Here is a 26,773-nt window from a genome sequence, read left to right as displayed (position 1 = left end):
AATACGAATCTATTCCTGTGAGGACCCATTTGTAGCCACCCAGTGCCACTGGCGTTATTGTCCAATATAATCAACTTGCCAGCTATGTGCAGGGCCTTCTCCCTGAGGAACCTGCCCCATAGCCATCTGTAACCTCTGGCTTTCTTCCTGGCAGACAGAGCAGTCTTTAGTGGCATTTCGTGCCTCGGAGGGTACAAGGGAATGTGTCTAGATTCAGCCCATCTCTGCATTGCTGCAGCACCCCCAGGTCTGTTTATTTCATGGACACAATTGGTCACCTCAAGTGAACATACGAACAGGTCACTTGCTGATTCCAATTGCCTTCCAATCCAGGAAGGGGGTTTATCTGCTGGGCATCGACATGCTCTTCTCTGACGCCCCCTCTAAGTTCCCAGAGTGCTTTCCGTAGGTTCATGCCCCGCTTGGGTGTCCCCTTAGTAGTCCAATTTTCCATCGCCTGTTTGTCTGACCCTATAGCCAGGTCGTTAGCCACTGCCCATGAATAGGTAAAAATCTAACATATGGGCTCTCACCATTGCTCAATTCTACCATCATGGCTAGGAAAACAGCATGTAGCTCAGCCCACTGAGCTGATTTGTTCTTACCTTCCTCAATCAGAGTCTTTCCATCTGCTGGTCTTAACTCAGCAGCTTTCCATATCACATGTCCATGTACCCTGGAACTGCCACCTGTATATCAAGCAACCTTCCCCTGGTCAGCAGAAAGTTGTTCGTAGGGCTCTGTCCATGTAGCAATGAGCTCTGGCAGCTTCTCAGGTGGTTCCAGGGTAGGACCTATGGGAAAAAGGCTACCTGCTCATGGATATGGTGGGTGCCTCCCTGCATTTCCCCAGTAGCTTGTTCTTGTATGAACCATTCCATTTTATTATGGAACTATTTTGGGCACTGCCTTCCTTATTAAAGCGTTTCTCTGACATCGCCCAAGACGTTATAGGTATTTTGGGTCTCGTGATGATTTTATGTCCTTCTGTCACTGAGGCAGTCTCAATCAACCCCCTGACAGCAGGTAAGTAACTGCCTTTTAAAGGGCATGTATCATGCCACAACATCTGGAAACTTCCTATTCCAGAATCCCAGCGGTCACTGTAGAACAGTACTCTCAGGTCTTTGCCGTAAGCTCCAGTCTGCATAAGCACGTGTGACAGATACCTCCAAAATCAGGTCTGAATGTGGATTGTAAAGGCCTAATGGCAGAGAGAGTGAAATTGCTTTTTGTAATTCAGACATCGCCTGCTGTTGCTGTGGCCTCCTATCGAATGCAGTTTTCTTCCGAGTGGTTTGATGAATGGGAGCCAGCAATATTCCCAGACTGAAATATGTGTTCTTCAAAATCCAAATAAACCAACCAAACATTGGGCCTCCTGCTTAGTCTTGGGGGTAGGTAGCGACAACAACTTACTCTTGGTTGCCTGCAAAGTGTCATGGATGGCTCCTGCCCAAGTTATTCCTGAGAATTTCCTTGTTTGGGCAGGGCCCTGGGGTTTTGCCAGATTTATTACCAGCCTCTGTCGGTCATGTGGGCCACCACTGTATTCAAATCAGCCCTAGCCTGTTCTTCAGTGCTTGATATTAACATAATATCAGGAATGTAATATATCATTGTACTTGAGATCTACACCAAGTCTAACTGTCTTCTAACCAAGCTATGACAGTAAGCTGATGAATTCAGGTAACCTTGCGACAACATAGTGAAAGTAAGCTGAGATCCTTCCCACCTGAAAGCAAACTGTGGCTGGCTCTTTTCTGAGATTGGTATGGAGAAAAAGGCATTTGCAAGGCCGATCTCTTTTAGCTTGCTAACTCAATAAACATGATATGTCTATAAGTCACCTACAGCAGACTACATGGCTCTAGGAACCCAGATGTGGAAGTAGACGTGGCTCCATTTTCCATCACCCCCAGTCATCTATTTAGGAGATTTGTGCTTCCTGAGCTACTACTATAAGCATTGTGAATCTAGAGGTTTTCGTTCCCTGTGGGAAAACGCCTCCATCTAGAGACCCAGTAGAGTCCCACTGGACTTAAGCCAAGGCTGCTGCTCAGTCACTTTAGGGTCCTTGTGCCAAGAGTCCAGCAGACAAGGAAAGGTGTCACCATGTTGGCAGTGAAAATTGCCTCTGGTCATCAGTAGGAGGTAGGCAGGTAGGTCTGCTGCTACACACCTGTGCCATTGGTTTGGCACTCAGGTCATCCACTGGGACATCACTTAGTGCTCCTGTGCTCAGTTTTAAAGGTATGTGTACAAGTACAGAATATACTGCCCAAGAAGAGCAAGGTGACAAGGCTCACACCCTTCGGGGTTGAAGTCAGATCACCTAACAGGGCAAGTCACATTGATCAGCAGGAGCACTGGCCAAAGGAGAGGGGAGCCTGGAATGGGCAGTAGCAGAGGGGCTGATAAGCAACAATCATAGCCTGGAGACCAACCATGACAGTAGGGACTATAGTTCATTCCACTAACTCTTCCCTTGTAAGTTCCCCCAGAAACAAGACTGACCAGAATCCTAGAGGAGCTGCTCCAAGTAGGGCAAACTTATAAGAAGCAAGTGGAGTTGAGCAGCCCAAGGGGTGGACTGTAATGGACACTGTGCTGCTCCACCTAGGTCCTTTCCTCAGGACCAATGCAGCCATCCTCCACCTGCCAGCAAGACCAGCTGTGAAAGCTTACAGTTGGGTCTTTCATTGGAAATTGTTCTCAGCCACGGGAAACTGCCTTGCCCCAGATTGCAGTCTCTTCTCACGGATCACCCATGCCAAACATCTTATTGGCTTGTAGCTGTCCGTCTTTCAAAAACTGAAAACTTCCCTTTTTTTTTTTTTAAATGAATTGAAAAATCTGTTTTTCAATAATATTTCTATGTAGACATTCTCAGAATTTAGCTAGGAAGTGGGCTAACTAATTACAGTGGGGTATAGTGAAGGACGTGGCTTTCTCTGCACCCAGACTTGAGCGGAAGGACCACGTAGGTAGGTGTTTCCAACTTTTAAAAATTCTCTCAGTCCACTTCTGCTGCTGCATATCCCCCAACCCAGCCCATCTGCCTTGCTCATTTAGATTCTTAAAACAAGGTGCTCTGATCCTTCCCCCATTCCGCTCCTTTAGACCCAAATTCTGGCTCTGAGGGTTTTGACCCTGGGGCATTTCATTGCTCTTCCTCCTCATGGTAAGCCATATCATTTCTGCAGCTTGCAGAGTTAGGATCTCTGCTTATTCGTTTTTAGAAGGCTTTCTTCTCAGAGTTAACCCTCAAGTGGCTCCTGAAGTGAGACTCCTCCCTTCCTTGCTGGAAGAGGGTTCTAGATGATGATAAGGTGAGTAGCAGAGCCTTCAGCTGTGACAGGGCCTCTTGCCAAAGTCTGCGTGTGGTCCAGGTCCCACAGGTGCACATGCCTGGGCCTTAAAGTCACAGTACTCATAACCCAGTGTAAGCCGATGAGGGTGGGCACCTTGGTAACTGTTGCCCTCTTATTTGCCTCTAGATGACTCGATGCTTGAGGCCCAACCTATCGGCAAAACATAGGAAACAGAAGAGCCCCAACCTCAAAGAGATGGTTATTTAAAAGCTGGAGCTCATTCAGTCTTTATTATAGGTTATGACTCCCTGATCACTGAGGTAAGTAACTTAATTAGCTGAAATCCACAGAGCTTAACTGGTGTGTTAGAAACAGAAAAATAATCACTAATATGATTGCTTAGAGCTTCAATTGAAAGCCTAACTCTGCTCCTTTTGAGATGTAATTAATTTGTGTTTGTTGTCTAACACGAGCACATTCTGAATACCTCAAAATGCATTCAAATAAAAAAATACGTCAGAGAACTGAATGACGGCGCTATGGTCCGGGTTTATGTTCTACTCCACGACTTCTGGTTCTGGACAAAGCAATTTGGAAAGGAGCTCGCCAGGAGGGTTGGTGTTTCTTTTTTGTTTTGTCTTTTGTTTTTTAGCGTAAAACTTTTTATGGGCTTTCTCTTTGCGCACTTCCCATTTCTTTCTCTTCACTTTTATTCATTGTTTTGTCCCATCTTTTTCTTCTCTCTTTCATTCTATGATAAAAAAAAAAAAAATTTTTTTATATACTTTTTAAAAAGCTGTCTCTCTTCCTCTTTCTTTTAGTTTCCTCCTTCATTTAACCTTTCTCTAAATCCCCCTTGAGGGCTGAAGTCTTCCTGTTTCAAGGTAACATATGTGCTAGCTATGGCACACAGCAGGCCTGCCCAAGATATCAGCATGCCGAGAATGGTACCCATGGATGAGCCAGAAACTGGAGCGTGCATTCTAGCAAGGACATGGGTGCTTTAGAAAGCAGCAGCGGGACAGTTTTTGGAGGTGACGCTATACCCTGACGTTCAGCTCACGCGGTCACAGGCTTGTTTGAGGTGAAAAGGTCTCTGATGCACAGCCCACTCTATCTTCTCAACAGCCCTCCTGGTGGCTCCTCACTTCTTTGACCTCAGCCTCCTGACATTGGTGTCCTTCCCCCAGGTCATCCAATAAAAATGAGTGCATTAGATCCACAGGGCTGTCATTAAACTGCACATATTTACCTGGGCAAGCAGGGTCCTCTTTTGGTTTCCTCGCTGGCGATTGGTGTAGATCCATTTACAATGCTGTCTTGAAGGAGACAGTGATACGATGGAACAGAGAACTTGGGACAGGGGAGACAGCAGAGGAAAAGACTCACCAGGTGGAGTGCCTCACCTCAGTGTCAGGAGCTAGGGAGGAGCAGACAGAAGGACCCAAGTGAGGAGAGAAATGAACCGTGGGAGACTCATCTGACCCCAGAGGACTTGCACTGCTTTGCTGGCCAGGCTGCAGGAGAGAAGCTTCATTTCCTCTTGCGGATGCTGTGCTTCCCTGTCTCTGAGCCTTCCTCTCTGGTCTCTGCCTGATTTGTGACTTAGAAAAAGCAGTCAGTGACGCACAGTACATCAGAGCTGGAGAGGGCACAAGCCATGAGACTGAGGCCCAGAGAGGTTGGACCTGCCTGCCAGGACAGAGGGGCAGAGGCATGGGGCATTCTGAGTGATAGGGACCTTCTAGTGACCTCTGCTAAACCAAGCCATCAACACAGTGCTGTGGATTCCACTCCTGGGTATTTATCCTAGAGGAACAAAAGTGTGTCCACAGAAGGACTTGTACAAGAATGTCCATAGCAGCTTTGTACATGAAAGTTCACCACTGGAAGCAGCCAGGTGCCCATTACTAGGAGAAGGAATGGGCAATCTATGACTTGCATGCACTGGAGTGCTGCTCAGCAGAACTCTGGGCCCAGGCACCAGCACTGATGTCCCTCACAGACATCTCACTGAGCAAGGGTGCCAGATCCAGACACATGCACACTGCATGATTCCACTTGTGTGAAGTTCTAGGACAGACAAAACTAATCTGTCTGTAGTGGGAAAAATCACAATGACTGCCTGGGGGTGGAGGGATGCAGGGTAGGATTAACTAGGAGGAGACGTGAGGGGGGCTTTCTGGGATGATGGTAATGCTTGATAAGGGTTTGGGTTACACAGGTGTATGAAGGAGTCAAAACTCATGGGAGAATGTACTTAAGATCTGTGCATTTCGTTGTGTGCAAATTTCATCTCATAAGGAAAAAAAAATATTGAACTCCCTGGATTTCACAATTATGTTGCTGTTGTTGTTGTTAGGTGCCATAGAGTCTGTTCCGACTCATAGCAACCCTATATACCACAGGACAAATCACTGCCCTGTCCTGCGCCATCCTCACAATTGTTATGCTTGAGCCCACTGTTGCAGCCACTGTGTCAATCCATCTTGTTGAGGGTCTTCCTCTTTTCTGCTGATCCTGTACTTTACCAAGCATGATGTCTTTCTCCAGGGACTGGTCCCTCCTGATAACATGTTCAAGTATGTAAGACGCAGTGTCCCCATCACAATTTCACAATTATATCAGCTAATAAGTTCCTTTTTCCCTTTAACTTGTTTAGATCGTAATTTTGTCACTCATCAAGAGTCTTGACTGCTATGCTTGTCAACTGCCTCCACCACCTAGACACCCTCTTCCATTCCCCTCACCTCCCAATCAACAGGTTAGAGAAATCCAAGACCTATTTAACTCACTCCTCTCCTCTCTTCCAAAATTCAGTTTGGGACTGAGCCTCATGAATTCCACTACTGCGATAGTTGCTGAATCCCCAGTCCCTCCCCCACCCTTGCTGCCACTAACGGAGCTAAGGTCCTCATTTACCTTTCTAAGGACTTTTGCAATAACTTCCTAGCAGGTCGTCCAGCCTCCAGACTCCACCTACTTCACCTCCTTTATAGACCCCCTTTCATGAAGCTTAAGTCTAGTTACGTAATCCCCCTCTTTAAACAGCTTCAGTGGGCACAATTTGCTTCCAAAATAATAGTCCTCATTCAGATTTCTTAATACGGCCTCAAATCAATGGTTTCAACCTTACCCCCTTATCTCCTACCCTGCTCATATACTAAGCTCTAGCAAATTGTTCTCAGCTGGTCTCTGGAAGAGTCCCATCTTTCCTGTCTCTGGGCCACTGCTCAAGCTGTTCCTTCTGCCTGAGACAGTCACTTCTCTTCTCTTCCCATCCCCTCATCATCTCTGTCCACCAGAACCCTCCCCTCCTTTCAAGTCCTTCCCAAATGCATCTCCTCTGACCTCTCCTGGCTTCTCAATGGGATGTTCTCCCATTCCTCTTGAGCACTCCTTCCTTCCTTCACCTCCCTTGGCTCAGGAGTATGCTCCTTTCCATTCCATGTAGGTCTAATGGACCTTCGGGAGGAGAGACCTTGGCACAGGTGTGGTCATGTGACCAAGCTTAGCCGATCAGACCCAGTCTCTGGGGATTTGCCCCTGAGTGGAGACACTCCAGGAGAGAGGATGGTGCAAACAGATAACACTCAGCTGCTGAGAGGTTGGACAGCAGCTGGCTGAAGACATCCCAGGACATTGGGTGGTTGGCTGAGCCGGCTGCTCACAGCGCCCTGGATGGTGCTTAGCTCTCTCACTGCAGTCCCCATGGCTGCCCTGGTTCTAGGCTCTGTAAAGGGCCTGCTGATCTACCCAGGCTCCATTCAGTAAACCCACTATTTTTCTTACTTAGGTTACTTTGTGTCCATTTCCTTCATGGGCATCCAAAGATCCCTCCTGATAAGCTTTGAATCTCAGAGCACAGTGCTGTACATCTCAGAACCAATGGGTTAGAAGCCGGAGCATGGTGCTGTACATCTCAGAACCACTGGATTTCTGCCCCCACTGTTTTCCTTGAGTTTCTTCCTTCCCCCTTGCTCTTCTCCACAATCAAGAGCTGGTCCATTCTGTGTCTGCTGCCTCGAAGGGATGTGATGGAGCTGAAAAAAGAGAGAGAAAGAAGTTTCTTAGTACACCAGAAACGGCTCACGGCATTGGGAAAAGAAGCAAACTTTATTATTCATGATAGGACTCCCTGCCCCACTTGCCCAACCTCCCAGACCAGAGGAAAGATGGAGATCAAAGGCACACCCAAAGTGCCAATTGGTCCTGGAGGGAAGGATGATGCCCTCCATCCTGTGTTCCAGGTTCAACCTTAGGGAGGCAGCAGGACTGCTCCTCACCCCCGCCAAAAAAAAAAACAAGTTGTCATTGAGTGGACCGACTCATGGTGACCCCATGTGTGTCAGAGTATATCTATGCTCCACAGAATTTTCAATGACTGACTTTTTTGAAGTAGATCACCAGGTATTTCTTCCAAGGCACCTCTGGGGTTGGACTCTGAGCACCACCCAGAGACTCCCAGCAAGACCCTTAAAGAAAATTAATGGGAGGTGTGTTTAAGCAAGCTGAGAAGTGGCACACAGATTCTCATGCAAGCCAAATGAGAACGGCTAGAAGAGGCAGAGAGAACAAAAGACCCTGCAGGGCCACTCAAAGGGAAGGAGTGTGTCCCTGGCGCTGCTGCACAGATGGATGACGGGGAGTCTGGGGCTGTGACGTCTCAGCGGAGAGCACCGTGAGGTGACCCTGAGGAATGTGGAGGCCGCCTCATGATCCTTCACTCCTAGAATTTAGTCATGACTGAAAAATAGTGGGGACCCTGCTGAGTTTATTCTAACTCCCAAAAGGAGGCTGAAAACAAAAATTAGGTTGTATCTTAGTCATCTAGTGCTGCTATAACAGAAATACCACGAGTGGATGGCTTTAACAAAGAGAAATTTAGTCTCTCATAATTCAGGAGGCTAGAAGTTTGAATTCAGGGTGTCAGCTGCAGGGGGAGGCTTTCTCTCTCTCTTGGCTCTGGGGGAAGGTCCTTCTCATCAATCTGCCCCAGTTGAGGAGCTTTTCAGTGCAGGAATCCCGGGTCGAAAGGATGCACTATTCTACTGGCTCTTGTTTCTTGGTGGTGTGAGGTCCCCATGTTTCTCTGCTTGCTTCTAACTTTTATATCTCAGAAGAGGTTGGGTTAAGACAAAATCTAAGCTTGTAGGCTGGTCCTGCCTCATTAACATAACTGCCACTAATCCCATCTCATTAACATCATAGAGATGGGGTTTATAACACAGAGGAAAATCGCATCAGATAACACAATGGTGAACAATCACACAATCATGGCCTAGCCAAATTGATTCACATGTTTTGGGGGGGCACAATTCAATCCATGACAAGTTGCTAAAGAAAAATATACAAAGAAATTGTTCTTTCTCACGTGAGTTGAATCCTAAGATTTATCTCCCTATACGTTTATTTCTGTGTGTCTTGTCCTCCCGGTCAGACTCCGACAGAGCAGGGACTCAGAGGTGTAGAGAGGGTAATGAGCACTCAGGGGAAAACTGGCTGCTGGCCTCCTCGTCGACTGGGCTGTCTGACCTCCATGGCTGCTGCAACTGCTGTCACGAGAACTTACACAAAATAGATACTCAACAAATAAGTCTCTAAATTAAATTGGATGAAATCAAGTGTGAATTAGGAAGCGAGTAGCAGGGTGGGATGACCAATGGCAATGAGCTGCTTACTCCTGATTTATGGGGTGGCCCAGGGCACTTTACATATTTCTAGAGAAGATAGAGGGGCTGACTCGATGGTCTGAGAGTGTCAGTGGAGTCTGCTTCTTCACAGAGTGAAGACGGTTGGCCCCAGTGACTAGAAGGAGCCAGCCATTTCCCACCCACAGCCAGGATGTTGCCAGTGGAAATCTCAGGTTCTGCTCGGTGAGACTCATTACAGCCAATAAACAAGAGGCCAAGTTGGGAGAATAGAAAGGTACTGTTAGTTCATTGCACAAGGAAAGGAGACAGTCGGGGCTGCTGCCTCCAAGACTGCTCACAGGCAGCTTGCGGAGGCAGGCTTTTATGGAGAACTGACAAGGAAATTCATTATGATTATTCAGGATTGACCTTTATGCAAGCACCCAGAGTTTGGGGACGACTATGCTTTTTCTCTAGACAAGGGTTCAATCCCCCAGGATTAAGGAAGAAGTCTATTTTCCTTCATTAGGATGTTAAGTCTCCACTCAGAAGTGGGGTGCTTATATGTATTTTGTACTTAGTGAGCTAATAGGTCACTTAAAGTGTTAAGATGGTGAGAAAACCTGCTAAAGCTGGTTGAGGTCAGCTATGGCTGTTTTGTGGTTATCTTGTCAAGGACAATTTCAGAAGACTGTGCAGCCTATTCCACTCAGTGTAGGAGGATAAGCCAAAGCAGGTGTCTCCTAGAAGGGCTGAGCTCTGAGGCTACCTGTGTCAAGGAAACACCATGTTTTTGCAGAACTGAACCACAGAATTCTAGAACTGGAAGAGATGTTAGCTATCATCTAGTCAACACCCCACTTCCAGGTGAGACGAAATCTGAAGCTCAGGGGCACATGGTGACCTACCCAAGGTGGCAGAGTCATCGAGAGCCAGAGCAAGAATCAGTCCTTCTCATTTCCCCACCTTGACCTAGTGGCCACAGTAGTGGACTTGACAGGCCCATGATCATGAAGGTGGCGCCTGACCTGACAGCGTTGCCCTCTGTTGTACATAAGGTCACCAAGATGGAACTGCCTGGATAGCAACCAATAAGAATGGCATCTCCCTTCCTGCCCTACCCAGCCTAGATTCCTCCGACACTTCATCCCCACCGTCCACTCCCCCGACCCCAGCCACTGGCAAACTTCCCTTTGCATCTGCCAAGCTTTCTGCTCTCTGTACACCTGGGCTGCCAAGCTGCACTCCAGAACATCAGACAGCCCCACAGATTGGTGCCACCAAAATGTGTGATTGCTGGGCTCAGCAGGGACCCCTCCATGTCCCAAGCATTGGTTCATCCTTGTGGCCTTTCTCGCATCACTTCCACCTAGTTATTTCACAGTTCTGCTCACCTCAAGGAGCCCTGGTGGTAGAGTGGTTAAGAGCTACAGCTACTAACCAAAAGGTTGGCAGTTTGAATTCACCAGCTGCTCCTTGGAAACCTTATGGGGCAGTCCCACTCTGTCCTATACGATCACTATGAGTCAGAATCGACTTGACGGCAACGGGTTTGGTTTTTTTTTTTTTTGGTTTGCTTACCTCAGGCCTCTGACCCCACTGCCTCTCCCCTGTGCTCTTCTCAGTTCCTGCTCCAGCCACACTGACTGTCGCCATTTGTGTTCTTAAAATGCCTCACGCTCTTTCTCACCTGGCTTCCCCACCTATGGGCCTCACAAGGCTCTTCCTGCCTGTAACACTCTATCCCTACCTCCCCCTCAAGCTCTCACCCACTGCGATGGTTAAGGTTGTGTGTCAACTTGGCTGCGCTATGATTCTCGGTGTTTTGGCAGTCATATAATACTGTGATCACTTCCCTGTTGAGATCTGATATGTGATCACCCCCCAAGTTGCGATCTGTTGTGAGCAGTCAATCAGTTAAAAGGGAGTTTCCTTGGGCCTATGACCTGCATATGAATATAAGTGGACATTCTGGCTTTTGGCTACTCTGGATCCTGCAGCTGATTCCTGTTTGTCTGACCTCCAGTTCTTGGGACTTGAGCTAGCAGCTTACCTGAAGCCTTGCCTACTGATCTTGGGATTCATCAATCTTCAAAGCCTGTGTGCAACAGCCCTGCTCTCTGACCTGCCAATCTTGGCTTTGTCAGCCCCTGCAACTACGTGAATCAGGAGAAGACCTATGGCCTCGCCTGCCAATCTTGGGATTCGTCAGTCTTCTCAGCCTGTGAGCAACAATCCTGCCGATCTTGATTCGCCAGTCCCTATGGCTATGTGAATCAGAAGAAGCTTCTACCCTGATTCCCAAACTTGGGATGTTCCAGCCTCTACAACTGCATGAGTCCTTTCCTTGATATAAAACTTTCCATGTATTTATACCCTTTACTGGTTTTACTTCTCTAGAGAACCCAGCCTAAGACACCCATCTTGGCTGTACTCCCTCCTAGCCCTCAGGTCTTAGCTCAGCGTCATTTGCCCCAGGAAAACAGTCCCCTCCCTCCCCCATTCTGAGAACCTGGCCCTCCATCTCTAATGCCTGGTCAGCTGTGTCAACATGGCAAGGCTGTGTTCCCAGCATTCAATCTAACCCTCATGTAGCTGTTGTGAAATAAAATCTCAGTTTCTCTCTCTCAGTATATGTGTGTGTGTGTGTGTGTGTGTGTGTGTGTGTGTGTGTGTGTGTGTGTATGTGGGTGGGTGTTATATGTAGGATTTTCTAGGCTGGAATCTTCACAGGAGTGGATGGCCAGGTCTCTCTCCTGTGGAGCCACTGGATGGGTTTAAACTCCCAACCTTTTGGTTAGCAGCCAAGTGCTTGTCCAGGGTTCCATATGTATTTATATGTGTTGTTGCTGTCAGTTGCTGTCAAGTCGACTCTGACTCATGGTGACCCCACGAACAACATAACGAAATGCCGCCCGGTCCCGTGCCATCTTCACAATCATCGGTGTGCTGGTGTCCATTTTTGCAGCCACTGTGTATTTTGAGTATCTTCCAACCTAGTGGGGCTTATCTTCCAGAACTACATCTAACAATATTCCATTGTGATCCATAGTGTTCCCACTGGCTGATTTTTAGAAGTAAATCACCAGGCCTTTCTTCTTAGGCTGTCTTAGACTGGAAGCTCTGCTAAAAACTGTCCATCATGGGTGACCCTGCTGGTAGCTGAAATACCTACTGGTGGCATAGCTTCCAGCATTACAGCAACACATAACCCACCATAGTATGACAGACAGATGGGTGGCATGGATCTATATGTGTGTATATAAAAGAAAAACAGCCCAAACCTATTGCTGTCGAGTCGATTCTGACTCACAGCAGGCCTACAGGACAGACTAGAGCTGATTCTGTCTCTCCGGGGAATCCCGACAAACACACTGTCCATAAAATGTGTCATATCTTTAAATCACTGCATTGTTTGTCCGTTTCCTGCTGCAGGTTATAAGGTCTGGCATCGTTTGTGCTGACTGGTGCATTTTTACCACCTGCCTCCACAACTAGGGTGGGACCTTTAGGGGCAGGGACTTGGGTCCTCTGCTCTGTCTGAGAGCCTAGGACAGGGCCTGACATGCTGGACAGGCTCAATAAATAGCTGTTGAATAAACTAAATGACACCTGGGCTGTTATATTTCAACACAATGTCAGATTTTTAGGTAGCAGAAAACATTATGATTTATCTTGTAAATTAAAACACCCAGCAAATCTTCTTGAAATAATATGGATCTGTTTTGTTTGGAGGCCTCTCGCCTTGAGAGACCTTGAATTATCTTCCCAGATTGACGGCTGCGGGTCTGACATGTCTGTGTGGGGCAGCTCCAGAGCTCCCCACCTTGAGAAACCTCAGTTCTCCTTTTTATGGAAAGATTTTTCTACTGGAAAAGCCTAGGGGCTGCTTTAATGTGAAATAATGACCTTAAACACATGTGACAGCCCTTTTACTTAAAATCATTTATGAGATCCCAGTGAATACTTAATGACAGATTCAACTTTAAATGGCCCTTCCTCCCAAACGCTTTTGCTTTAATGACCTGCAACTGAAGGTAGCCTTTGTCAGTTTTAGAAAGCTCCTCCTACTTCCTAATGCCACCAAGGGACCCTGAGGGGACTCTGAGCACTTCTGTGAACCGGAGGCCTGAACTGGCCCAACTCTGCCACTCACTAGCTGTGCATTCCTGGGCATGTGGCTTTCCTCCTCTGAGCCTCAGCTCAACCATCAGTGAGGATCTCTAAGGCTGTTTTAGCTCTCCCAGTCGAACCTAACTCCAGATTAGAGAAATATTCGTGGAAATATAAGGCTCTCACCAATGTAGAAATATAAAGCTACTGTTCCTTCAGTCTCTAAAGTTCCAGGTAGTAAAAAAAAGTATTTGGCCAGTTTAATTAAGCATTCTTTTCAGCACCCAAAATTAAGTGTTTGGTAGTGTCTTAGTCGTCTAGTGCTGCTATAACAGAAATACCACAAGTGAATGGCTTTAACAAAGAGAAATTAACTTCTTTGCAATAAAGTAAGATGAAAGTCCAAATTTAGGGTGTCAGCTCCAGGGGAAGGCTTTCTCTGTGGCCTTCTCATCAGTCTTCCCCCGGGCTAGGAGCTTCTCCTCACAGGGACCCCCATCCAAAGGACGAGCTGTGCTCCCCGGCACTACTTCATTGACGGTATGAGGTTCCGCCTCTCTGCTAGCTTCCCTTTCCTTTTATCTCTTGAAAGATAAAAGGTGGTGCAACAAGATAATTATGAGCCCAAGAGACAGAAAGGGCCACATGAACTAGAGACTTACATCATTCTGAGACCAGAAGAACTAGATGGTGCCTGGCCACAATCGATGACTGCCCTGACAGGGAGCACAACAGAGAACCCCTGAGGGAGCAGGAGAACAGTGGGATGCAGACCCCAAATTCTCATAAAAAGACCAGATTTAATGGTCTGAGACTAGAAGAATCCCAGCAGTCATGGTCCCCAAACCTTCTGTTGGCCCAGGACAGGAACCATTCCCAAAGACAACTCATCAGACATGGAAGGGACTGGACAATGGGTTGGAGAGAGATACTGATGAAGAGTGAGCTACTTGTATCAGGTGGTCACTTGAGACTGTGTTGGCATCTCCTGTCTGAAAGGGAGATGGGAGGGTAGAGAGGGTTAGAAACTGGCAAAATTGTCATGAAAGGAGAGACTGAAAGGAGGGAGCGGGCTGACTCATTAGGGGGAGAGTAAATGGGATTATGTAGTAAGGTGTATATAAGCTTATATGTGACAGACTGACTTGATTTGTAAACTTTCACTTAAAGCACAATAAAAATTATTAAAAAAAAAAAAGTGGTGCAAGCCACACCCCAGGGAAGCTCCCTTTACATTGCATCAGGAGTGTGACCTGGTAAGGGTGGTGTTATAATCCCACCCGAGTCCTCTTTACCATAAAATTACAATCACAAAATGAAGGACAACCACACCATACTGGGAATCATGGCCTAACCAGGTTGATACACATGTTTTGGGGGGGACATAATTCAATCCATGACAGGGAGAGATTAAAATTAGATTTAACAGTCAACAGCATTACGAAAAGGGGAAATCCTAAAGGGTGATGTCTCTCCCACTAACCAGAGTCTTTAGTGGTTTGCAAAATAGCTTCTCTCACTTTAAGAGTTCCGGAAGCAACAGAAATGAAGACTCTCCATTCTATATTAATGTATTTATATTCGACTTGTTACAGAAAAGATCAATAAAGTTAATAAAAAATGAATCTTCATCCAGTCCCTACAGAGGAATCGATAGAGTATAATCTCTCCACCAAGAAGAAAAGAAAGATCTCAGGGTGAGATGCAAGTGGATGAAAAGTCACAGCCCTCTCGCGCTCTGCCAAGAAGAGCGGAAATACCGTGATTGAGGGACCAGGGTACCTGTGCCTTCTTTTTGCGGGGCCCACGCCCTGGGACCAGCACTGGGTTCAGAAAACAGCCTGTCCCTTACCAAGATTAGAAGCAAGATAGGAGTTTTTACTAGAGTAAAATAAGAGTCAGTGGGACAAGCAGAAGCAAACTTGCCCTACCCTACGTCTTTATGTTTGGAAGCAGGTCAGCTTGGAGAGCTCTGCTGTGGTGACTGTGGGGGACATACAGGACCTGGCCAACGAATGTCTCTGCTTTCTTCTGTAAGCATTAAATACCTTTTTTAAAAAATAACATTTACTGGTTTTAGTTTTGTTTCCCCTGATTTTGACAGTAATCCCCAAACACTAAAAAATATATAAAAGTCTAAAGAAGAAAATAAAAACTGCTCATAACCCCACCCTTCAGAAATAATCATCTCTAACATTCTGGTGTATGTACAGTGCAGAACAGGGGTGATTTACATCATACAGATAGATAACAACATATGATACATATTTTTCCCATGTAGTCTATCACGGCCTTTGTTCTTTGCCATTAAGTGCTTTTCAAAACATGTTTAAAAACAACGTAGTGACCCATCAAATGGCTATGTAATTTATTTACCCATTTTCTCTACTGTTTAGGTGATTTGAAGTCTTTTGTCATTCAATATAATAATATTGTAATAAATACCCTTGTACATAAATCTAGCTATATTCCTGTTTATTTCTTTTGGAAAAATTCCTAGAAGTGGAATTTCTGGATGAAAGTTTTTTAAGCCTTTTGATATATAGTCAAAAGGTCCTGCAAATTGTAACAACCTGTACCAAGATTAGCACATGGGTGGTTCAGTGGTAGAATTCTCATCTGCCACGCTGGAGACATGGTGGTTAAGAGCTATAGCTGCTAACTAAAGGTTGGCAGTTTGAATCCACCAGGCACTCCTTGGAAACTCTATAGGGCAGCTCTGTTCTGTCCTATAGGATTGCTATGAGTCAGAATCGACTCGATGTCAACAGGTTTGGTTTGGTTTTTGGTACCAAGATTATTAGTTTATACTCCCAATAGCAGAAAGTGAGAATATCCATTTTGATGCATTCTAGACCTCATAGGTGTCTTAGGCTGGCTCTCCAGAGAAGCAAAACCAGTTATGCGTATAAATATAGAGACAGATTTATATCGAGGAAATGGCTCAACAGGAAAGTGATTACGACATTATATGACTGCCAAAACACTGAGTATCATGGCCAGCCAAGCTGACACATGATCTTGACCATCATATCAGGTATTCTAATTTTAAAATCTTTAGTGGAATTTTTAATTGGAAAAAAAAAAAAACCCAAATGTCAGTATCCTTATACGCTTCAAGTTCTTGTCCATACGCATACATTTTTGGCATACTTTTATGTTGAAAATATATTTGTTATTGGCTTTTTTCATTCATTTCCTAGTCTTTAATTTTAAACCAATTTTTGTAGTACAGATGACTAACCTCCGTAGTTAGACTTCCAGGTTGTTTCCTATTTTTGCTCTCTTCAAAAAGCAGTCTCCGGCATATCACTTCCGTTAAATTTATTTTTTAGACCAACTTCCCAGGACAATGCTTTTCGTAGTCAAGAGTAGTAGGAGTAGTGTAACTGGACTAGAGCCCATGGTTGTTGTTGAGGTTCTCGGGATGACTTGATAGATTTATTTTCTAGGCGGTTGTACCAGCTACATCATTTTGCTGACTTTAATTCTTGGTAATTTTGCTTGTGACTAACTGTACTAAAAAAGAGGCGGGGAGAACTTACTAAAGTTAATATTACTAATATATTTATTATCTGGTGTAGTAGAACCCACTAATTATTCCCAATATCTGTTTTACCTGTCTTCTAAAGCAGGGGTCAAGTCAGTGAGCTAAACTGGCCTGTAACCTGTTTTTGTGCATAATGTTTTATTGGCACACAGTCATGCCCCCTTGTTTACATACTGCCTATGGCTGCTTTCACACAACAACAGCAGAGATGAGTAATTGTGACAGAGGCCATGTGTCCTGCAAAGCCACATGAAATAGTTACTGAAAATGTCTATAATAATAAAAGGCACAAGTTTTAGGCAGTATATGGGTGCCTGGAATAGACTTCATTTCCCAGCATCCCTTGCAGGAATAAACCTCATTTCCCAGCATCCCTGCAAGAACAGATTTCATTTCACGGTGTCCTCTACAGAAATAGACTTTGTTTCCCAGTGTCCCCTGTTTTATTGACTATGCAAAGACATTCGACTGCGTGGATCGTAACTAATTATGGATAACATTGTGAAGAATGGGAATTCTAGAACACTTCATTGTGTTCATGAGGAACCTGTACACAGATCAAGAGGCAGTCACTCAAATAGAACAAGGGGATACTGCATGGTTTAAAGTCAGGAGAGGCGTGCGTCAGGGTTGTATCCTTTCACCATACTTATTAAATCTGTATGCTGAGCAGATAATCGGAGAAGCTGGACTTCCTCAGGATTGGAGGAAGACTTAGTAACAGCCTGTGTTATACAATGACACAACCTTACTTGCTGAAAGCAAAGAAAATTTGAAGCACTAACTGATGAAGCTCAAAGACTACAGCCTTCAGTACCGATTACACCTCAACATAAAGAAAACAAACATCCTTACAATTGGACCAATAAGCAACATCATGATAAATGGAGAAAAGATTGAACTTTTCAAGGATTTCATTTTACTCGGATCCACAATCAACACCCATGGAAGCAACAGTCAAGAAATCATTGCATTGGGCAAATCTGCTGCAAAAGACCTCTTTAAAGTGTTGAAAAAGCACAGATACCACCTTAAAGACTAAGGTGCGCCTTATCCAAGCCATGGTATTTCCAATCAGCTCATATGCGTGTGAAAGCTGAACGATGAATAAGGAAGACCAATAAAGAACTGATACCTTTGAATTAAGGTGTTGGCAAAGAATACTGAATATACCGTGGACTGCCAAAAGAACAAACAAATCCGTCTTGGAAGAAGTACAACCAGAATGTTCCTTAGAAGCGAGGATGGCAAGACTACGTCTCACATACTTTGGACATGTTATCAGGAGGGATCAGTCCCTGGAGAAGGACATCATGCTTGGTAAAGCAGAGGGTCAGCGAAAAAGAGGAAGACCCTCAACGAGATGGATTGACACAGTGGCTGCAACTATGGGCTCAAGGATAATAACTGTGAAGATGGTGCAGGACTGGGCAGTGTTTCGTTCTTTTGTACATAGAGTTGCTATGAGTTGTAAAGAACTCAGGGGCACCTAACAACAACAACCTGCAGGAATGGACTTTATTTCCCAGCATCCTCTGCTGGTATGCCATGTGATGAAGGGCTGGCAGTAACATGAAGTGGAAGATTATACACACCTCCACCCTGACCCAAAGGTGATTTTGAAGGTAGAGGCCCAAAGCTGGAGCCACGGGGTGAAACCAGACTGGCCCCAATACCGTGAGCGTCCTCTGAAATGGACATTCTGCCCAGATTTCCAGAGAGAGCAAAATTAATTTTTGTTTTGGGTTTTCTCTCTCTAACAACTAAACCTAATCCTAATATACCTGGGTATAGAGTCCCCAGGTGGTGCAAAGGCACTCAGCTCCTAACTGAAAGGTTGAAGGTTCACATCCACCCAGAGATGCCTTAGAAGAAAGTCTTGGTGATCTACTTCTGAAAAATCAGCCATTGACGATCCTGTGGAGCATGGTTCTCCCTGACACACGTGGGGTCGCCACGAGTCAGAGCTGACTGGATGACAACTGGTTACCAGTTACGTCCATTTTAACAGAAAATGTAGCTAAAACTCTAAAGACATTTAAAATTTTCTGTCTTCAAACAAAAACACATTGTACCTGCATGCAAATCAAAGAGCAGACATTTCCAGAGCTTCCTAAAATAGTCCAAATAAGGGACCCCACCCCACACGGTAAAAGCGTCATGGCAAAACAGGTGTTTACATCTAAAGCTTTGTTTTTATAAGCTGTATTCCTCAATGTATTGTCCTCATCCTTAATGGGGCGAGGACAGGATGTTATTTCTTGTAATTATAATAATTATTAAACAAAGCTGCCACACCCTAAGTAATTGAGAATGTCAGGTTCAAAATATGTACTTTCTTAATATGTCACCACAAACGCACTTGGGGCGGGGGATCAGAGACATATTGTCTACCATTCTAGCTTTCTCCTCTTGCTGTTTTCTTTTTGTCTTCACTGTTAAGTAGTAAAACTGTCCCATCCCAACAGGTAAGAAGTCTGGGCCTAGTGGCACAGCAGGTAAAGGGCAGATGTTTTAACAAAATGCCTTTTTGTCAGTTTAATTAGCACCTGTGATTCCAGGCTGGGGGTGCAAGAGCTAGAAGCCGAAGCATGAACTCTAGAGAATCCTCCTTCCCCAGGCAAATGTCTCTCTGAGTCTCATTCTCCCCCTTCTCCTTCCAGGGTAGTGTCACTGGTCATTCCCGTTGTCCCCTCTTGGCTTTACCACTCTTTCTTGGATTAAAAGAGTGAAAACATTAGCCATTCTAAAAATCGTCATTATCCAAATATTTCTTCTTTGATGAGAAAATTTTTGAGAGCCATTTAGGGAACTAATAGTAATTGAGTATTTAAAGTGGAATCATAGAATTTGGGATAGCAGAAACTACTGCTAGGATCACTTAGCCTCACTCCTCACTCTTCGGAGAAGAAAACTCTCAAGGAGTGAGATGTTTTACCCAATGTCATGGGGGAGTCTGGACTAGAAAGTAAACCCTTGGCTTCTAATCCAGGCTCTTTTTACAAATGGAACAGATTATTCAGTCTCAAATCATAAGACTTTTTGAGGAAACATAGCCCTGAGCTTGATGTGGTTTGTGTAATGTGTTTTAACACCAGAGGGGTCCATCAGCGAACACACAGTCCCCCTCTTAAAGCATACTGACAGTCAGGACAGCCACGGTCAGAGCATGTTGTCAATAAAATAGACTCTGGGCCTTCACAGATTTGACCTTCAAAGACTCACCTATCCAAGGGTGATCTAAAGGGTCTATGGACTCAGTAGTTTTGCTGATGTGTGGATTTGAATCCTGTGCTGTGAAAATGGTGTGCCATTAGAACTCCTCTAACTTCAGGGGGACAGAGGAGAATCAAGATCAGCTTCAGCTCAAAGCTGATTTCCATGAGGTGGAGGTCAGACATTCCTCCACTCTCCAACTTTTTACAAATTCTGACACCAGCTGTCCCTCCCACGGCACTCTCTGCTTCTTTGCTGGGTTCACTAATCTGTTGCAATGGTCAGAGAGCACTCAAGTACCATACTCACAATTACGGAGTTTATTATGGAACTACCAGGTTACAATTCAGGACCAGAACACTCGGCATACACTTCTTTGATCAGGACAGCTCTTTTTCAGCTGTGCCTCAGGCAGGTCTCTGCCACTGGGCCCTGCTTGAACTTGGCCTCTCGTTCTTGAGCTTGGCCTTCTCTCTCAGCCCCAGCCCTCATGCTCAGCCTTGGCCCTTGCTCTTGGCCTTGACCTACGCTCAGGCTTGGCCTCTGCTCTGCTCTGCCAAGTGTTACAAAGCTCTTCAGCTCTGCCGATAAGTGCCCAAAGGCACCCTACTCTGCCAGGAAGCCTCTTGTCCAAAGGTGCTCAGCTTTCTCCCTCCATGGGCCAGGAAGCGCACTGTAGCCACTTCGTTTCATGGGCCGGGAGGCCAATGGGCCATCTCCCACTGCCACCTACAGTGTTACAGCTCTCCTGCCTCCTGGGTCTCGGAGGTTCTCAGTGCAGAGACCACACGTCCAAAGCACACACTCCACTCCTGGCTTTTCTTGATGGTAGTGGGGTCCTCCTCAGCCTTTGGGATTAGCTTCCTTTAAGTCTAGAAGGATGGCAGAACTCACCAATCCCCTACAAGGGTTCCATGTACCTTATTTGCATTAGCAGGCTATCCAATCCCCTTGGTGGGCCACGAGCACCAGCTTTGCATAGTCCCACCTGATCATTTTGTGGGAGTTACCAGACCATGGCTAGAAGGGCCATATAAAAGCAATTCACTGTACTGCATGTGCTCTGCCAGGCAAATCTCTCAGAATGACCCTACAGTCACCCAGGCATCTACCCACTGTCAAATACTCTGTGATTCTCTTGTGGTAATTGAGTACTCACAAACTCCCCTACAGTGATTTTTAAAGATTGTTTTTATTGCGGCTAATGCTTCTTTTAGTTACAAGTGATAGAAGGCCAGTTAAACTGGCCCAGGTCAAAAATAGGGGAAATGATTGATCCATGCAACAAAAAAGTCTAGGATATAACAGCTCCAGGCAGGGCTGGATCCAGATATTAAATGATGGGATTAGGAAACAGTTTCTGCCTCTCCACTTTGTTTTCTTCTGTGTTGACTTCCTTTTCAGGTTTCCTTCTGTCTGCTTGTGACGGCAAAAAGGCTATCACCACCCTACTAATTTAGATGGGTTGACACAGTGGCTGCAATGATGGGCTCAAGCATAACGATTGTGAGGCTGGTGCAGGACAGGGCAGTGTTTCGTTCTGTTGTACATAGGGTCGCTATGAGTCAGAACCAACTCACTGGCACCTAACAACAACAACAACTGAGCAGCCACAGAGGGGTTACCTTGACTTATTAAGGTTCCTAGAGTTGGGGGAATGTGATCAAAAAACTTGGCCTGCATGAACTGAGATAGATATAGCGGGTGATACCCAATGATGTACTGGTAAATGTTCAACAAGCTCTGCGATGAGGGAGCCTCATTTGTAGCATTTGCCAATTTCTGCGGTGTAAATTCTCCCACTGTGGAGGATTTCAAGCTACCAGCGTTGGGAAAGATGGATGCACAGGAGACCATCATTATATGTTTATGCCACACAGGTACAATAAACATAAATGACCTCAAGAGCACCTAACAACAAAATGTAGTAAAATAATTAGAAAACGATGTTTTTAGTATTTTTACCTTTGTTTTTAATGTCATTTGTTTAATCATAAGTTTATGTAATTTGATTTTAAGTAATGATTGTACATAACAGCGGGCTTGCCAAATTCCTGAAATTTAAAAAACTGCTCTCATGAGCCAGTACAAGCCAGCTTCAGCACACCCTGGCAAATGCCCCAAGAAGAGAAGGTTTCTACAACCAGAATAAGGTGGAAAGGACGCTGGGCAGTCAAAGATGATAGATGTCTCTTATCAGTGATAGGTAAGATTTTAGTAAAAGTTGAAATCTAGTTAGCTTAAGGGAATGCAAAAGAAAATTTTTATTCATGCCAGACACAGAAACATATTTTGAAAGAGTGTCTTAGAAAGTTAGGAGACATACAAAGATCTATTACAGAGAGGTAATAACAGAACTTTGGCAGCCTCAACCCTCAGAGTTGTGGTGGTTTGGTATAGGACTCCAGGGGACACACCTAAGACTGTGAACAGTTGTAGAGACATGGAGCTTGCGTGGGGGGGGTGGGGTGGGGAGAGGGATAGAATTGGAAAAGGGTTTCTCAGAATCCTGCTCCCACTTATATCCATCATAAAAGTCAATATTAGTAACTAAAAATGAATGTAGACAAGGCCTTTGTAAATTGGTGGAAGTCTGGTTTGTAATTTTTTTTGGAAGAACTGATATTGCATTTCTATCCACCAGTCCCTGGAGAACGACATCATCCTTGGTAAAGTAGAAGGTCAACAAAAAAGAGGAAGACCCTCAACGAGATGGATTGACACAGTGGCTGCAACAATGGGTTCACATAGCAACCACTGTGAGGGTGTTACAGGAACCGGGCAGTGTTTGTTCTGTTGTACATCGGGTCGCTTTGAGTTAGAACCATCTCAACGGCACCTAACAATAACCACAACCTCAGTAAGTCAAATGGCCCCTAAGAAGTCTGTCCTTGCTAACCCAAAGTGCACTGATCTCTACCTCTCTGGACTTCCGTAATACTTTGCTGCTGCAACAGAAATACCACTAGAGTTCAGAAGGCTGGAAGCCCAGATTCAGGGCACCAGCTCCAGGAAAAGACTCTCACTTCTGTTGGCTCTGGAGGAAGGTCCTTGTCTCCTTCAGCTCGGTTCCAGCTCTGTTCCTGGGTTCCTTATGGATTGTCGCGTGGCATCTGTCTTCCCCACTGGTGCTCAGTTGTCTCTGTGTCTATGCTGCTCCTTGTATCTCAGCAGTGATTAGGTTTAGGACACACCCTACATTAACAGAACAAAGACACCCTATTCGGAGATGGGATTACATCCACAGTATATAGGGGTTGGGATTCCAACACATATTTTTGAGGGACACAATTCAATCCGTAACAGGAGGCAAAGTTATCTTCCAGGTAAGGAAATGGAGACAATTATCACTCAATTAAGTATCTTAATTAATCATAGTACATATTAGCAAAAGTCATAGTCTTGAATGCCGTAATTATAGAGTCTTATTCAATATTTCTACCACAGCTGTTCCCCAGACATTTCCCCCACCCCTCACTGAAACAGCTTCTTAAAATGATAGTCTGGTTTGGGACTGGTGTTTTCTCATTTAAAGGAGATTTACACCATGTATCTGCAGCTCTCTCCTTTTGGTTTTACTTGAGTCTCTTTGGGCCAGCTGCCTTCAGCAGATGTAAATTTGATCCCTCAAAAGGATCACATCTGTTATGGTACCTGCTGGAATCTTTTCTTCCCATTTCACACAGAATGACATACAGTTCTGCCTACAGGCTGCTCTCTCCACACTTAAAATTATACCTAAATTTAATTTTAATTCCAAACACAATCTCTCAGAGCAGCAAATACAAAAAAGTAACTAGAAGTTTGAGAGTTTCTGATATGGTAATAACATGCAGAAACAGAAAAATTGCATAAATGTGGAATTTAAGGAAGAATATGGCAAACTCACCTTTTGCAAAACACCCTCACCTGAGGTAAACACAGTATTATTAAACTATAGTCAGATTCCACTAATATCCCAAAGACTTACAGAATGTGACTCTGCATAGCTGATTTTCCAAAAACAGTTGAAAGTCTTTAAGAATCAAAACTTTAACATCATACTCATTTGAAATCTTTCTAGTATGTATCACATTGTTTATAAATACAATTCAATCCATCTCTTAATGACTCACAGTCATCCCCATGAACTTTGTTCATCACACTGTGCTGTTGTAGCAGAGAGTGCACGAGACAAAAATAAGTCTTGCTCATTTCCATTCAGTTCCACAAACATTTGTTACTTTGCTCTCTCCCTGCCAGACATCCTGTGAAGTCCTCAGAATAGAGATGAAGCAATCATGGGCCCTGGATTCAGCGTTGCTTAGTCCCACTAAAGGGACGTTGGAGCACGGGAAATGGGCGGTGAGGGTCACAGACAACTGGCCCTGGATAGTGGTGTGGATTGAACTGTATTCCCAAAAATACGTATTAAAGTCCTAACACCTTACCTGTGGATATGATTCTGCCTGGAAATAGGATTTTTCCTTTGTTATGTCAATGAGGCCACCCCAGGGTAGGGTGGATCCTAAACCTCATCAGTAGTCACAGACACACACAGAGGAAAGACCGCGCCATGTGAGGATCCATTCACAAGCAAAGGAATGCCAAGGATCACCGGCAGACACCAGAAACTAGAAGAGAGGCCACAGAAGGAATCAACACAGCCAAGACCCTGATTTGGACTTTTAGCCTCTAAAACTGTGAGAAAACAAATTTCTGTTCTTCAAAGCCACCCTCTTGTGGTATTTCTCTTACAGCAGCACTAGGTGACTAAGACAACAGGTAAGCAGAAAGCAGATGATGAGGTAGTATGGACATGACCCTGGTATGTTTCACACGGGGAGTTCCCTGATGAGATTCAAGGATCACCAAAGGGCAGTATAAAGAATGAACAAGGCACAGGCACAACTGGAGACAACAAGATCAGCGTTTGTAGAATGCTGCTAGAGTCCAGACAAGAAGTGATGCCAACCTGAGGTGAGGCAGTAACAGATTTAGGAGGCAGACCAGCAGAATCTGGTGTCCATCTTAATGGCGGAATGAAGAAGAATCTAGATAGCTTGCTTTTGTTTTTTATTGTACTTTAGGTGAAAGCTTACAACTCAAGTTAGTTTCTCATACAAAAATTTATGCACACATTGTTATGTGACCCGAGTTGCTATCCCTACAATGTGACAGCACACTCCCCCTTTCCACTCCAGATCTCCCATGTCCATTCAACCAGCTCCTATCCCTTTCTGCCTTCTCCTCTTGCCTCTGGACAGGAGCTGCCCATTTTCTTATGTAATTCCTTGAACTAAGCACACTCTTCATGAGTTATCATTTTATGTCTTAAAGTCCAGTCTAATTTTTGTCTGAAGAGTTGGCTTCAGGAATGGTTTTAGTTCTGGGTTAACAGAGAGTCTGGGGGCCATGCCTACTGGGGTTCCTCTAGTCTCAGTCAGACCATTAACTCTGGTCTTTTTACATGAATTTGAGTTCTGCACGTCACTTTTCTCCTGCTCCATCAGGGACTCTCTGTTGCGTTCCTTGTCAGGGCTGTCATTGGTGGTAGCTGGGCACCATCTTGTTCTTCTGGTCTCAGGTAGATGGAGTCTCTGGTTTATGTGGCCCTTTCTGTCTCTTGGGCTAATATTTTCCTTGTGTCTTTGGTGTTCTTCATTCCCCTTTGCTCCAGGTGGGTTGGGGAAAACATGCATCTGAGATGGCCACTTGCTAGCTTTTAAGACCCCAGATGCTACTCACCAAAATGGGATGCAGAACATTTTCTTAATAAACTTTGTTGTGCCAATTGACGCCTCCATGTGTCTGTCACTTTGTCGCACTGTGGGGGCTTGTGTATTGCCGTGATGCTGGAAGCTATGCCACCGATATTCAAATACCAGCAGGGTCACCCATGGAGGACAGGTTTCAGCTGAGCTTCCAGACTAAGACAGACTAGGAAGAAGGACCCAGCAGTCTACTTCTGAAAAGCATTAGCCAGTGAAAACTTATGAATAGCAGAGGAACATTGTCTGATATAGTGTTGGAAAATGAGCCCCCCAGGTTGGAAGGCACTCAAAAGATGACTGGGGAAGAGCTGCCTCCTCAAAGTAGAGTTGACCTTAATGATGTGGATGGAATAAAGCTTTTGGGACCTTCATTTGCTGATGTGACACGACTTAAAATGAGAAGAAATGGCTGCAAACATCCCTTAATAATCAGAACCTGGAATGTACAAAGTATGAATCTTGGAAAACTGAAAATCATCAAAAATGAAATGGAATGCATAAACATCAATATCCTAGGCATTAGTGAGCTGAAATGGACTGGTATTGGGCATTTTTGAATCAGACAATCATATAGTCTACTACGCTGGGGATGACAACTTGAAGAGGAATGGTGTTGCATTCATCGTCAAAAAGAGCATTTCAAGATCTATCCTGAAGTACAATGTTGTCAGTGATAGGATAATATCCATACACTTACAAGGAAGACTAGTTAATACGACTATTATTCAAATTTACACACCAACCACTAGGGCCAAAGATGAAGAAATAGAAGGTTTATATCAGCTGCTGCAGTCTGAAATTGATCGAACATGCGATCAAGATGCATTGATAATTACTGGCAATTGGAATGCAAAAGTTGGAAACAAAGAAGAAGGATCAGTAGTTGGAAAATATGGTCTTGGTGATACAAACAATGCTGGAGATCAAATGTTAGAATTTTTCAAGACCAACGACTTCTTCATTGCAAATATCTTCTTTCACCAACATAAACGGCGACTATACACAGGGACCTCACCAGATAGAACACACAGAAATCAAATTGACTACGTCTGTGGAAAGAGACGATGGAAAAGCTCAATATCATCAGTCAGAACAAGGCCGACTGTGGAACAGACCATCAATTGCTCATGTGCACGTTCAAGCTGAAACTGAAGAAAATCAGAGCAAGTCCACAAGAGCCAAAATATGACCTTG

At 44.8% G+C, this 26,773-nt stretch overlaps 1 long non-coding RNA gene across 1 annotated transcript in view; it reads right to left on the bottom strand.

Annotated features, from left to right (window-relative positions):
- Positions 1–934: 934 nt before the first annotated feature.
- The window catches only part of LOC126081951 (uncharacterized), a 51,876-nt gene continuing 26,037 nt past the window's right edge, over positions 935–26,773 (bottom strand). The window contains exons 2-4 of the long non-coding RNA XR_007518477.1: positions 7,107–7,357; positions 4,567–4,734; positions 935–4,065 (exon numbers count right to left, since the gene is read on the bottom strand). This is a non-coding gene — a long non-coding RNA (uncharacterized LOC126081951). The remainder of the gene's footprint in view (positions 4,066–4,566; positions 4,735–7,106; positions 7,358–26,773) is intronic.

This window comes from Elephas maximus, chromosome 8 (assembly GCF_024166365.1).
Source record: "Elephas maximus indicus isolate mEleMax1 chromosome 8, mEleMax1 primary haplotype, whole genome shotgun sequence".
In the NCBI taxonomy this organism is placed as follows: domain Eukaryota; kingdom Metazoa; phylum Chordata; class Mammalia; order Proboscidea; family Elephantidae; genus Elephas; species Elephas maximus.
The sequence above is the reverse complement of the archived record's forward strand: the minus strand, read 5'-3'. Positions and strand labels throughout refer to the sequence as shown.